The sequence below is a fragment of the Bos mutus genome, chromosome 6, assembly GCF_027580195.1.
Source record: "Bos mutus isolate GX-2022 chromosome 6, NWIPB_WYAK_1.1, whole genome shotgun sequence".
Taxonomy (NCBI): Eukaryota; Metazoa; Chordata; class Mammalia; order Artiodactyla; family Bovidae; genus Bos; species Bos mutus.
This window is the reverse complement of record NC_091622.1, coordinates 15,277,529-15,290,781: the sequence shown is the minus strand read 5'-3', so window position 1 is coordinate 15,290,781 and position 13,253 is coordinate 15,277,529. Positions and strand designations below refer to the sequence as shown.

The 13,253-nt window shown below is 39.4% G+C and overlaps 1 protein-coding gene across 3 annotated transcripts in view; it reads right to left on the bottom strand.

Annotated features, from left to right (window-relative positions):
* The window catches only part of ELOVL6 (ELOVL fatty acid elongase 6), a 129,961-nt gene that overhangs the window by 65,687 nt on the left and 51,021 nt on the right, over positions 1–13,253 (bottom strand). The gene's annotated exons all lie outside the window — the stretch shown is intronic.

Genomic DNA, 13,253 nt, shown 5'->3' with positions numbered 1-13,253 from the left:
TGAAATTTTCTTGGACCAGAAGTTGTACAATGTAGAATTATGGGCTTATTTTAAGGCTGCAAGCTTAAAAAAAGATCTTGTCATCCACTTAAATGGCCAGCTGACTATAGAAATATAAAATATATAAAAAAAAAAAATAAAATCAGAGTCAAAGTAAAAATGTTTCCTGTTTGTCTTTATTCTGAAGAAGCCCTGAATGTTCTGTGGATAATAGGTTTATCTCAGCGCTGGAGACTAAAACCAGAAATGAAAACACTATGAAAAGCATATGATTGTTCACAATGGAATGGAAACCGGATTTCAGGTTTACAAGATTAAATCCAATTCAGACATAAAATGTTCCCAGATTTAAGTCAAAATGACAGCCACACAGATAACTATGTAAATAAGCATGCTGCTGCTGCTGCTATGTTACTTCAGTCGTATCCGACTCTGCGACCCCATAGACGGCAGCCCACCAGGCTCCCCCGTCCCTGGGATTCTCCAGGCAAGAACACTGGAGTGGGTTGCCATTTCCTTCTCCAATGCATGAAAGTGAGAAGTGAAAGTGAAGTTGCTCAGTCGTGTCCAACTCTTAGCGACCCCATGGACTGCAGCCCACCAGGCTCCTCCATCCATGGGATTTTCCAGGCAAGAGTACTGGAGTGGGGTGCCATTGCCTTCTCCAGTAAATAAGCATATATGTACCCAAATCTGAGAGCATTTTCTCTACACTCAAGGAGGAACTGTTTGAACTGAAAGGTGATCCATTTCTGTTAACTATCTCCTTATATTTACAAAGAGTTTTAGTTGAAAGGACCTACTGTATAGCACAGGAAACTGTGCTCAATGCTATGTGGCAGCCGGGATGGGAGGGGAGTTTGGGGAGAATGGATACATGTGTATGTATGGCTGAGTCCCTTTGCTGTTCACCTGAAACTATCACAACATTGCTAATCAGCTGTATCCCAATACAAAATAACAAGTCAAAACCATTTTTTTTGTTGTTGACATTCATTGCTTCAGGCAGCTTTAAAGTTGGAAAATACTCTCAAGGAAAAAAAAATTACGTTTTCATGTTAACTATTGGGTGATTAAATATATTTCTGGATTAGGGAGAAAATAAGTCAGCAATAATAAAGATTACTTCATGGTCTAACTCATGGACACCTTTTTGTCACCAAATCATATTTACATAAGAAATGAAGACTGAGTAAAAATTAGCAATGGCGAGAAGAAGCAATGACATATTAGCAAGGTTGCTGTAGTTGTTTATTGTTTAGTCGCTAAGTTGTGTCAGGCTACTCTGTCCATGAGATTTCCCAGGCAAAAATACTAGAATGGGATGTTACTTTTTTCCAGGGGATCTTCCTGACCCAGGGATTGAACCTGCATTTCCTGCATCTCCTGCATTGGCAGGCAAATTCTTTACCACTGAATCACCAGGGAAGCCCATAAGCAAGCTTAACAGACATTTTTTCACCCATGAGATACCACCCACTTATCCAAGCAAAGACTATCAATTTCATTTTACTCTTGAAAATAATAATAAGGCAAGATTTTAATTAGGCTAGTCACACTTCTACTTCAAAATCTGAATGCTCATTCAGTGACATAAGGCCCAAGGACAGTAGCTTTGAGAAGGCTGGTCATCAAGAAAACCTGCCTTACAAACTGGATTGTATTACTTTCCTACTATTGGCAGTAACAAATTCCCACAAAGTTAGTGGGTTGAAAATGACATGCATTTATGATGTTATAGTTCTGAATGTCAGAATTCTCCAATGAGTCTCATGGGATTAAAATCAAGGTGTTCCCAGGGCTGCATTCTTTCTGGAGGTTCTGGGGAAAATCTGCTCCTTTGCCTTTTTGTGTCTCCCCAGATATTCCAGACCACTCTCCTCATCTTAAATTCCTAAACTTACTCACACATGCGAAGTCTCTTTTTGATCTGTCAGGTAACATAGTCAACACTTCCAGGGATTAAGACATGGACATCTTGGAGGGATTATTTTCATTTTATCACATGGATTATGCTGATTGAGAGCAGAGTCTAAAGTCCCTTTTCTATTGTGACAGAGAGGAATCCCCTACAAATGGCAAACCTTTGACCTTTATTCTTGGTTTGCTAGATCCAAAAGCAGTCCCTTCTTTCCAGCTCAAGAAAGCATTTTAGAATTCAACAGGCTGAGAGTCACACTGTTAAGGATTGTCCTGAAACGACTCATGAATATATAAATTCACAAATTTACTTGAATTTGCATTAGTAACAAATGACTTATTATATACTATTAATACCATAAATGGACAAGGCACCAAAGATTAGGATTTCTAGTGAAACATGCAATCAGAAATTAGTATGTACTCAGTCTATGCACTGGAGAAGGAAATGGCAACCCACTCCAGTGTTCTTGCCTGGAGAATCCCAGGGACGGGGGAGCCTGGTAGGCTGCCGTCTCTGGGGTCGCACAGAGTCGGACACTGAAGCGACTTAGCAGCAGCAGCAGCAGCAGTCTATCCCAAATGTCACAGGTTCTAAAGTGCCATCTTATACTATTTTTCAACAACAAAGTTTATTTGGCTTGTGACCACCCTCTGAATTTCAATTTTAAAATATATACTATAGGGACTTCGCTGGCGGTTCAGTGCTGAAGACTCTTGTCCTCCCATTGCAGGGGGCATAGGTTCAATGCCTAGTTGGGGAACTAAGACCCCACATGCCACCTGGTGTGGCCAAAAGAGAAAAAGCAATTGAACTTGTTTCTATGACATATTAAACAAGCTTTTGTTTAATGCCGTAGAAACACACACACTGCAGGCTCCATCAGGTGCATTTTCCTATCACAGCAATCCATTTGTTCTAAAGTTTAAAACCCTTAAATACCTAAGGAAGAGTCTTCATCTCGAGTGGCCTGATGAACAGCAGCATTTGACACAAATGGTAATCCCTTCTTTTCTGTGACACATTTTTCACTTGATTTATGGTACACTATATTCTCGTGTTTCTTCTTCAATTTCACCACTGCTCCTTTTCCTGTTCTCATTTGCTAGCTCCCTCTTCAGCTCCCTCAATCTTTAAAGTTTGAAGGGCTCCCAGGGTACAGTCTGTGGACCTCTGTTCTCTTCATCCACACCAGTGGTTCTCAGAGGTGGTGAGAGCCTCCTGCAGAAGGTATTTGACAATGTCTGGAGACGTCCACACAGCTGGTGCGTGGTGTGTAGAGGGCCTGCTGGATGCTGCACGGGACAGCTGTTCACAACAAGCACTATCCACACCTCAGGTCAACAGTGCCAAGGCTGAGAAGAAAAAGAGAAAGAGTCTAGGAGCTGGTGAGGGACAGGGAAGCCTGGCATGCTGTGGTCCATGGGGTTGCAAAGAGCTGGACAGGTCTGAGTGACCGAACTGAACTGAAGAACAGAGAAGTTGAAACATGTAAGAGTGTATGTTGAAATGTGATACAGCCTGCAAAACACAAAGTGTTTGTTGGTTAGAATGACAGTCACTTATCCTTCAGATACCCTCGGGCTAAACTGCTTCAAACCAAGCACAGAGTAAACAAAGTAAGCACCTGGTTTCAAATCAGCAGTTTCATTTAAACTTGAGACTAAAACAGAACCACCAATTTGGAGCAATATTTCCCTGCACTGCTCTAGAATTAGGTTCATTTCTGCCTACAATCAAGTTATGGTCCAGCCACCTCGGGAAGCCTGGAATGATCCGTTTTTACAAACTGTACACCTGTTGCGATGCTTCCCTTGCCAAGAAGGTCATCCAGACTGCATTTTATAACATCTCTCTAGGCAAGAGAAACAAATAACCTGAAATGAAGAACAGTAACCGCCAACTTCCTTTTGAAGTAGAATTTCAGTTATTTCAATTCACCCCAAGTATAAAAATTCAATGATGGCCAACACTTTCCTAGCCCTGGCTAGGGTAATGCTGTAAAAATAATGTTAGACTGCGATTCATGGGGTCGCAAAGAGTCGGACATGACTGAGCGACTGATCTGATCCGATCTGATCAGGACTTACACCTCTAAATCTGATCTTAAACGTTCTTAGCCAATTTCTTCTAAATCAAAGTATGACAATTTGATAACAATAAAGGTTTCTGTGCTGCAACCTTTTAAAAATTAACTCTATTTTAAAATAACTCTATTTTGTACATCTCAGAACTATGTAAGTAGCTGCTATCATATTCCAAAAAATGCCAATTGTAATGAATAAAATGAATTGCACTGTTTTCTGAATCTTAGAACAAACTATTATTTTTATTAGCCACACTCAGGCATTGGGTCTCCTGCATTTCTGCCATGTTGAGAGATACTGATCCTCTCCTGATGATTGTGTACCAAGCAGAACAAGTCGAACAGGAAGCTGCTCTCTATTATGTGTGTGTCATCAATTTCTACAGGGGGAACCAGAATAAAACCTGCCAGAGACTGGCCAATAACTGGTTTAGGAGCTTTTTATCTTTATATCTGTGTTCATCGTTTCCCACAGAGACTTTCACTTTGCTTTTAAAAAAAAAAAAAAAAATCCTTCAATTATTTTTGTTATTTGTTATTTCCTTCCAAAGCTAGGAACAATGATAAAAATTTCTCTTAGGGAAAATGTTTAATAGAAAAATCTCCAGGTCTATCAAACATAGAAATGAAGAGCACAGCTCCCAACTCTCCAGAAAGTGAAAAGAGAATTTATCTCATTTTTAAAGTTTCTTTTTACTACTGGGCTGTAAGACAAGAATAATTTCTACTTCACTTGCATGGCAGGTGAATCCTGAGACATGACTAAGGCACAGCTGGGATTTATCAAGTATGTGTTCTGAGAAAAGAGATTCTTAAAATAGCAATATGCCCATAGCACACCTTTCTTCAATCAGACAATTTCAGAAGGAAGTAAAATTTCTTAAGGAGACACATGTGTATCTGACTCACAGTTTCTTTGAAAGCTGGAAGCTTGATGGGTCTTCCCATATTCCCAAGACCATTCCCCTCGGGAATGTGCATTATGAGGGACTTGAGTCCTTGAGATTATTCACAGTGGCATGCACATGCTGTGTCAAGACAGCCATCACTCTAAATAGTCATCCTCAGCCTTTGCTTTTCTTATTTGTCAAGGCCAATTTAATAAGCATCAAGATTTGGGAGAAAGAATATTCTTTACTTAGCTATGTTTACACAAAGGGTCCACGCCCCCCCCCCAACAAAAAAAAGTTAAAAAATGATTTGGCAAGTGTTAATTCAAAATACATCCTTCAGTCTAAAGCATTTTTGAAACAATTTGAAAAATTCTAGATGCCTACGTGCTATGAGCATGCATGCGCATGCACAGTCATTAAGTCGTGTCCGACTCTGCGACCCCATGAACTAAGGATACTGGAGCAGGCGTTGCCATTTCCTTCTTCAGGGGATCTTCCAGACCCAGGGATTGAAACTGCACCTCCTGCATCTTATGCATTGGCAGGAGGATTGTTTACCACTGAGCCACCTGGGAAGCCTCACCTATGTGCTATAATGACATTTAAACACCAATAACATTTAACACCAACAACATTTAACACCAACATTACTGTGGGTGTTTACTGAGCACCCACAATAAACCTCTATTACATGAATTTACTATTCCACAATAGACACAAAATTGAACACTGGCCTAGAATGCATATTTGTGTACTGCTCCAGACCACTAAGATGGAATATTTGGTATAAGACGACTAAGATTCAATTTGGTGAGTAATAATAACTTGTTTCACCAAGCACTGCTGCTGCTGCTAAGTTGCTTCAGTCGTGTCCAGATCTGTGCGACCCCAGAGATGGCTCCCCCGTGCCTGGGATTCTCCAGGCAAGAGTACTGGAGTGGGGTGCCATTGCCTTCTCTGTCACCAAGCACTACTACATTCCAAATTCTTAGTGTTCCAAGGACTTGTTATAAAAAATGTCTTATTTACATTTCAGAGAACATGTCCATTTTGCAGACAAAGAAACTAAAGAACAAGATTAAATAAATTGTACAAGAACCCAAAACTTTTCAGTGATGGTGCTGGGACTTAAACCAAGGCAGCCAAGTGTTAGCCCAAGGCCTTTAACCACTACATTGAGTTCCTATCCAAAATATTAGACTACTTCCTCTTTGGTTCTTTCAAAGAAAGAACTTTTTCTAGTTCTCCAGCATGCTACCATTCATGAATGTAAATAATCACTTACTCTTGAAATCCACTTGTTCTTCAAAAAAAGTATTCCTTTTAAGGCATATTAACAAGGCTATTAATTTCAATAGAGAGAAATAGCTTGAAGAAGATAAACTAAAACAGGGCCCTTGCCCAAGAGTTCAAAGTCTCTAGAGAATGCATCTCAAAAAGCCAATGCATGCTAGAAGCTGACTCTTTCAGTCTGATGTTTGCCTACTTTTCTCGTATGCTGACAGGGATATTCCCTGGCTCACTTAATGGTTGGACATACTTTGGGATTTTACACAATTCTCCATGTGATTTCTTTGTAATCTGTGGCATAATAATTTTCTGCCTTTGTGTCCTCCTACTTAGAATGATGTACTCTGCAGAGTTCTAGCTGTCCAAAAGGACATGCTGTATTCCTGTGTTTTGGTTCTTAAAATCTAGTATTCAAAAATTATTGAGGACACATGTACAAGACTATATCTAAGGAAATATAAACATTTAATCATATAGATTTAATGGTCCCATGGTCCCACGGAAGATCCCATGTGCTACAAGACTTGGTACAAATACATGTGTAAATAAATAAGTTTTTACAAAAGATATAAACAATAATGTATGTTAGAAGATGATACATATGGTGGAAAAAAGAGAAAGTAAAAGCAGTGTGCAGGAAAAACAGGCAGGAAATGAGGGGCAGACCACAGTTTAAATAGGGTGGCCAGGGCAGACACACTGAGAAGGTGAATTTGAGCAAAAAAAATTATAGAAAGGAAATGAACCACTCTGAGAAAAGCTGTGTAAGGCTGAGAAAAACACCAGAGCAAGAACTGTCTTCCATGTTTACTGTTACCAGGTTCTGCCAGTTTTGCCTTTGGAAATTTCAGTATACTGGGATATCCTTTGGGCATGTAACTCTAAGTGTGTATCTGAAAAAGTAATTCTGCTTGTTTCAGTAACTTTTCTTGTAAATACAGCTATGTTTGCATAGTCATAAATATCATTCAGAAAGAATGAGCATAAAAGTATTTCAACTATGGTAAAGAAAGTTATTAATTTATATAAGCAAATGATATTTATTTAGGGGATAATTATAATTGAAAATCTGAGTTCCTAAGAAATTCCTAAACTTTTGAGTTTCTGATTTTTTGTAAATTAAGGTAGTCTGTAGACAAAAGATTATGAGGTACCATGGTAGAATCTTAAATTAAGACATATCTAAAGTAGCTTGACACTAGAGATGAATTATTTAATCTTTCTCATGAAGAAGATGTATATTATTCTTTCAGGATTTCCTCCTGCAAACCCAAACCTGAATATACAAAAGCAAAGGCTGGTTCTTAAAAAAAAAAAAATTGCCAAGATTATTCCCCAACTAGACACAGAATTTGATTTTCTGTGAGCAAATTAATTCTGCTTCACTGGCAAAATGGCTTTAGGTCCAAGTAGCAAAAAAAGGGGTAATAATTCCTGACAAGGACAAGGAAATAAGTTTTCAGTTTTCTTCCTGAATCAAGGGGGGGAGGGGCGGGGTGGGGGGTTGTAGGACAGAAGTGACTTTTTAATGTATATTTTTCTAAACGTCCTTTAAGAAGCAAAGCCCAAGGGTACTGTAGAAATCAAAACTTTAGAAAAAGAGACAAATGAGTAAAATATGACTTTAAAACGAAAAAAAGGAACTAAGTGAATTTCTTTTAAAATATACTGTAGCAACTATTTCCATTTTTAAAAAAATTTAGGCTTTTTATTCTAGAGCTTAAATGAGTTGCAGTTAGGTTTTAAATTTTCAACCAAGTAATAACACAATATAACTATAACCTAATCCAAATTTTAGGAAGTTATCATAGTATGTCAAATATGAGCTAGTTGTTTCTCTAAAAGCCAAAAACTAATAGCTTACTTAAAAAAAATTCTGTATTTGTCTAGTTCATCCTTTCTAATGTCACAAAAGATTATCTTCACATCCTTATAGAACTCAGATTGCTGCCTGCGAAATGAAAGACTAAAACTGTATTAATATATATAAAGAAAAGAGTGGATAAAAGTTAATTTTCTTAATTTACTCTTTATTAAAAAGAAACATTGAGATGGTAGGTTTAGGGGTAACTTACTTTCTACTTGTGTTTTGCAAGATGTATTTTAAAACAGGATATATTTTATAAGTTTTAATTTGAGTGAGATAAGAGAGCTAGAGATTGGGAGTGAGAATTGAGGAAAACTGGCAAAAAGTGAAAGTCTTAAACAAAAAATGTCAGGTCCTAGTCTGAGTTGGAAGAAGGCCTGGCATTTCCAGGAATGGCAAACCAGTGGCTCAATGTTGTCCCTTTGGTAGCTCAGGAGGCCTTTGGAACAAGTGTTTCTATGGAAGGTGATGAGGGATTAGAAGCCAGTTTTCTCCCACCTTCTAACTTGATCCCTGAGAATATGGCAAGAGTTTAAGCAGATCTGGAGGTGGGTGCTGTTCTCCTAATCTATGTACAAGTGCACATTTTCTAACTATGCACCTTTTCCTAGCAAATCCTAAGTGTTTCTCAACGTGGTCCATTGACTACTTGCATCAGAGCCTCTGGGTGCTTGTTACAGTGGCAGATTCTAAATTCCCAGACCTAGACCTGAATCTAGAGAGTTCTGTGGTTCAAATGTCTGCGTTCCCTTTAAAATCTGTGTCAAAATCCTAACCTCCAGTGTGACAGTGGTAGGAGACAGGGCCTTTGGGAGACAGTAGAGATAGCCTGAATGGAATCGGTGTCCTTACAAAAGAAAGTTCCACATAAGGTTGCAGAGAGAAGATGGCCATCTAAGGAGCAGGACCTTTCCAGATACGGAATCTGCCACACTCTTGATCGTGAACTTTTCAGTCTCCAGAATTGTGAGAAAACTTTGTTGCTTAAGCAACTCAGTCTATGGTACTGTGTTATAGCAGCCTGAACAGACTAAGAATAAAAAGTAACCCTAAAAGTTTGCACTTCAGTACACCTCTTAGGAGATGTTTAGACTTGAGCTTGATCAACCCACATCAGGATCAAACTGAGCTTCCTCTCTTTGGCTGACACCATCCCTCCTGGTTCTTTGATTTCCTACCTCAAATATAACACAACTGTATGCACAGCAAAATCAATTATATGCCTGGAAAATCCATGGATGAAGGAGCCTGGTAGGCTGCAGTCCATGGAGTCACGAAGAGTCGGACACAACTGAGCAACTTTCCTTTCACTTTTCACTTTCATGCATTGGAGAAGGAAATGGCAACCCACTCCAGTGTTCTTGCCTGGAGAATCCCAGGGATGGGAGAGCCTGGTGGGCTGCCGTCTATGGGGTCGCACAGAGTCGGACATGACTGAAGTGACTTAGCAGCAGCAGCAGCAATGCACACAAAATCAATTATATCCTACAATCAAATTAAAAAACTTCTAATACCATATTTACAAAAAAGAAAAAAATCAGTGCATTACAAAGAGCAAAGACTTTGACAAAAGAGAGGAAAACAAAAAGAAAGGAAGTTGTTGCTGTTGAGTCGCTCAGTCATGTCCAGCTCTTTGCGATCCCATGGATGGTAGCCCGCCAGGCTCCCTGGTCCATGGGATTTCCTAGGCAAGAATACTGGAGTGGGTTGTCATTCCCTTCTCCAGAGGATCTTCCTGACCCAGGGACCGAACCCAAGTCTCCGGCCTTGGCAGGCAGATTCTTTACCACTGAGCCACCAGGGAAGACCCAAAGAAGGAAGAATGGCACACATCTCTTGTACTCTGCATTGATAATAGAGACAGGACATTGCACTGCAGCTGCCCTAGGACTCTGATGATGAGAAGGTAAGTCTACATCTCACTAAGCTTCTCCTTTATGTGAGAATTTAATACACACATTAGTCTCATTCTTTGCCCTTTAGACAGATAACTAAAACATAGGAACTTCTCTTCATAGATAATGAGCTATTTCAGTTGAAAGATATACTTTTTAAGGAATTCCTTGGAGGAGGATAATTTAGTCTAATAACATAGATCAAAGATACTTATCTCCTAGTTAATATAAATTTACAAAGTCTTTGGGCTTACAGAACTAAATTTTGCTGAATTTGTACTGCTAAGAGTTTATCTGGGCCAAGAGTATGGAGAGTTCTGATTCATTCATTCTTTCATATTGCAATTCAACAAATATTTATTAAGTGCTGACTACATGCAAGGCATTGAGAAGGGTTGACAAAACAGACACACTCCCTGATCCCTTGGAGACTTTAAAGCTTTTGGTGGGTAATAGACAAGTGAATGGGAAAGTGGAGGAATAGATAACAAGGAAACACTCCAGTAACAGGTGAGGAGAAAATGGAACCCTCCTGCCACTATTGGTGGGAGGGTAAATTGATACAGCCACTATGGAGAATAGTATGGAAATTTCTTAAAAAAAAAAAAAAAAATAGAACTACCATATGACCCAGCAATCCCACAAATGGGCATATAACCTGAGAAAACCATAACTCAAAAAGACACATGTACCCCAATGTTTACTGAAGCAGTATTTACAATAGCCAGAACATGGAAACAATCTGAATGCCCAGGAACAGATGAATAAAGAAGATGTGATACATATGTACAATGGAATATTGCTCAGTCATAAAAGGGAATGAAACTGGGTCGTCTGTAGAAATGTGGATAAACCTGGAGTCTGTCATACACAGTGAAGTAAGACAGAGTAAAACAAATCTATTAACACATATATATAGAATCTAGAAAAATGGTACAGATGAACCTATTAGAAGGGTAGGAATAAAGACATAGACATAGAGAACAGACATGGGGAAGGGAAGGGTGGGATGAATTTCGAGATTAGGATTAACATACATATGCTGCTGCTGCTGCTAAGTTGCTTCAGTCGTGTCCTACTCTCTGTGACCCCATAGATGGCAGCCCACCAGGCTCCCCCGTCCCTGGGATTCCCCTAGGTAGTAGGAACCCTCTATACAGCACAGAAGCTCAGCCCCATGCTCTGTGATGACCTAGTTGGATGGGTGCCATGGAAGGGAGACTCAAGAGGAAGAGATACATGTAGCTGATTCGTTTCATGTTAGAAACTAATACAACATTGTAAAGCAATTATACCCCAATGAAAAAAATAATAAGGATGCTCTTTAACCCATATTTAGACCAAATGAGTGAGTGAGTGGGAATAGCACGGGCAGAGAGAGAAACCACATTCAAGCAACTATAAGAAGTTTAGTGGGCTTGATCTTCAAATTCCAAGAGAAGGTTTTGAGAGTTTTGAGCTGACAGCCCAAGAAATAGGTAGAAGCAAGAGTATGAGGGCTCTTACAGATTATGTTAAAATGTTTCTTTTTAATCCTAAGAGCAATAGGAAGCCACTGAAGACTTTAAATAAATGAAGTCAATATGCTCTTATTTGAATATGTAAAGATTGCTCACTGATAAGATGATGGCAGGAGCTTGACTAAGTCTTGAATGATTGGCACAAATTTCAGATAAGGGCAGGTCCTGGAGCTGAGGATAAGGGAGGAGAGTGCAGTATGGTTTTAGGAAGTCTCCAGTGTGGACATTCCGAGTTGGGGAGTCATTTCATAGGAACAGATCATAAAGTTTAATAATGCTCAGTGTAAGGAAGGGTGTATGAGGTTAGTCAAGTGACTTCTGCAAATTATCTTCACTCTACCCATCCATGAGTATAGGGAACCCAGCAAAGTATATTATTTCCTCATGGTTTTGGTGCTTATCATGATCTTGGCTATAAAATTATGCTCCTTCCTATAATGTGTCAAACAGTGATGTGCAATGATGTCAGGACTAAGAAAACATTCACCCATTTTCCTAACCAACAAGGCAGAACTTTTAAAGTTCTAACTTCATGTGGAACACACTTATGAAGATCTAATACACAGGTGACTGATTTCCAAGATTTTGTTATGAATTTTATAGTCATGTCTCAAAAGTAAAATAAACCTTTTTAAAGTACAGGTTTATCTTGCTTTAAACAACAGATTCCCCAGAAAATTGTTTAATTGTACAATTGTTTAATTATATACAATTGTCTAAATTATTTTAAACTATTTTGAGAAACTTTGGGGAGCTTCCCTACTGAAGAGGAACTGAATGATTACTTGTAAAGATCAAATCTTGTTATTGTATTATGTATTTTCTCAAGTGAGGCCCATCTATGCTGGATTGCTCTAGCTTCTCGCCAGCTGAGAGGAGAGTGTCCCCAATATCATTTCCTGCAAAGTCTCTAATCTCTCAAGAGATGCCCCACCACCAGGGCAAACATTACAGAGAGTGATGGCCTCTGATTGGAACCCTAGTTTCAGCGGACTGCATCCTTAGGGAGGTTGTCTGAGGATGGCGGTATGACTGAGCTGCCAATCACAATGCCGTTCTCCCTGTCTCCCTTCCGGCAAATGGTCTAGGGCTAGTCACGTGATGGAGCTCTGGCAACGACACAAAAAGTAGAAGTGGCCAGAAGGTACTTCTGGGTTTCTTGCTTAAGCTGACATGCCCCTTCAGAGTTTTGCTGCTGGGCACTTCTTTCCGGCCTTGTCACAGAGCAGATGCCTGGTTGCAGCCATCTTGTAGCCATGGGAGAGAAAGCTGGCAGCACAGAAAGGTGAGATAAGCTTGGTTTTCAGATGGCATCACTAGGCTGCTTTACCAACTCTGGATTGTGTGCTCTGGATTTCTGTTGAATGAAACAAGGAAATCTCTATACTTAATTAAGGTTCTATTTATTGATTTTTCTGTTAGTTTCCAACATACTCTTAATCAGCACCCTGAATTTCTATTCAAACTTCTCTTTGCTACTGATATATATGGAATTCTGTGGCAAGTTGATGACACTGGCTGGGAACAAGCAAGACGTTACCTCCAAAACATAAATGTTTATATAGTGACATTTGTAGAGCCTCCTTATAGAAAAAATGCTGGGCTACCTGATCTACTGTGTTGTTACCAAAAAACAGCAGAGAAACAAAACCCCCAAACTCTCTACATTCTGCCAAGGCATTTTGGCCACAATTACCTTCACTTAGTTGAGCTTGATTGGTCAAGTATTAAAAATGACTGAGCCCTGAATGCTAAAGCAGAAGAGACACACTGGCCCAAGG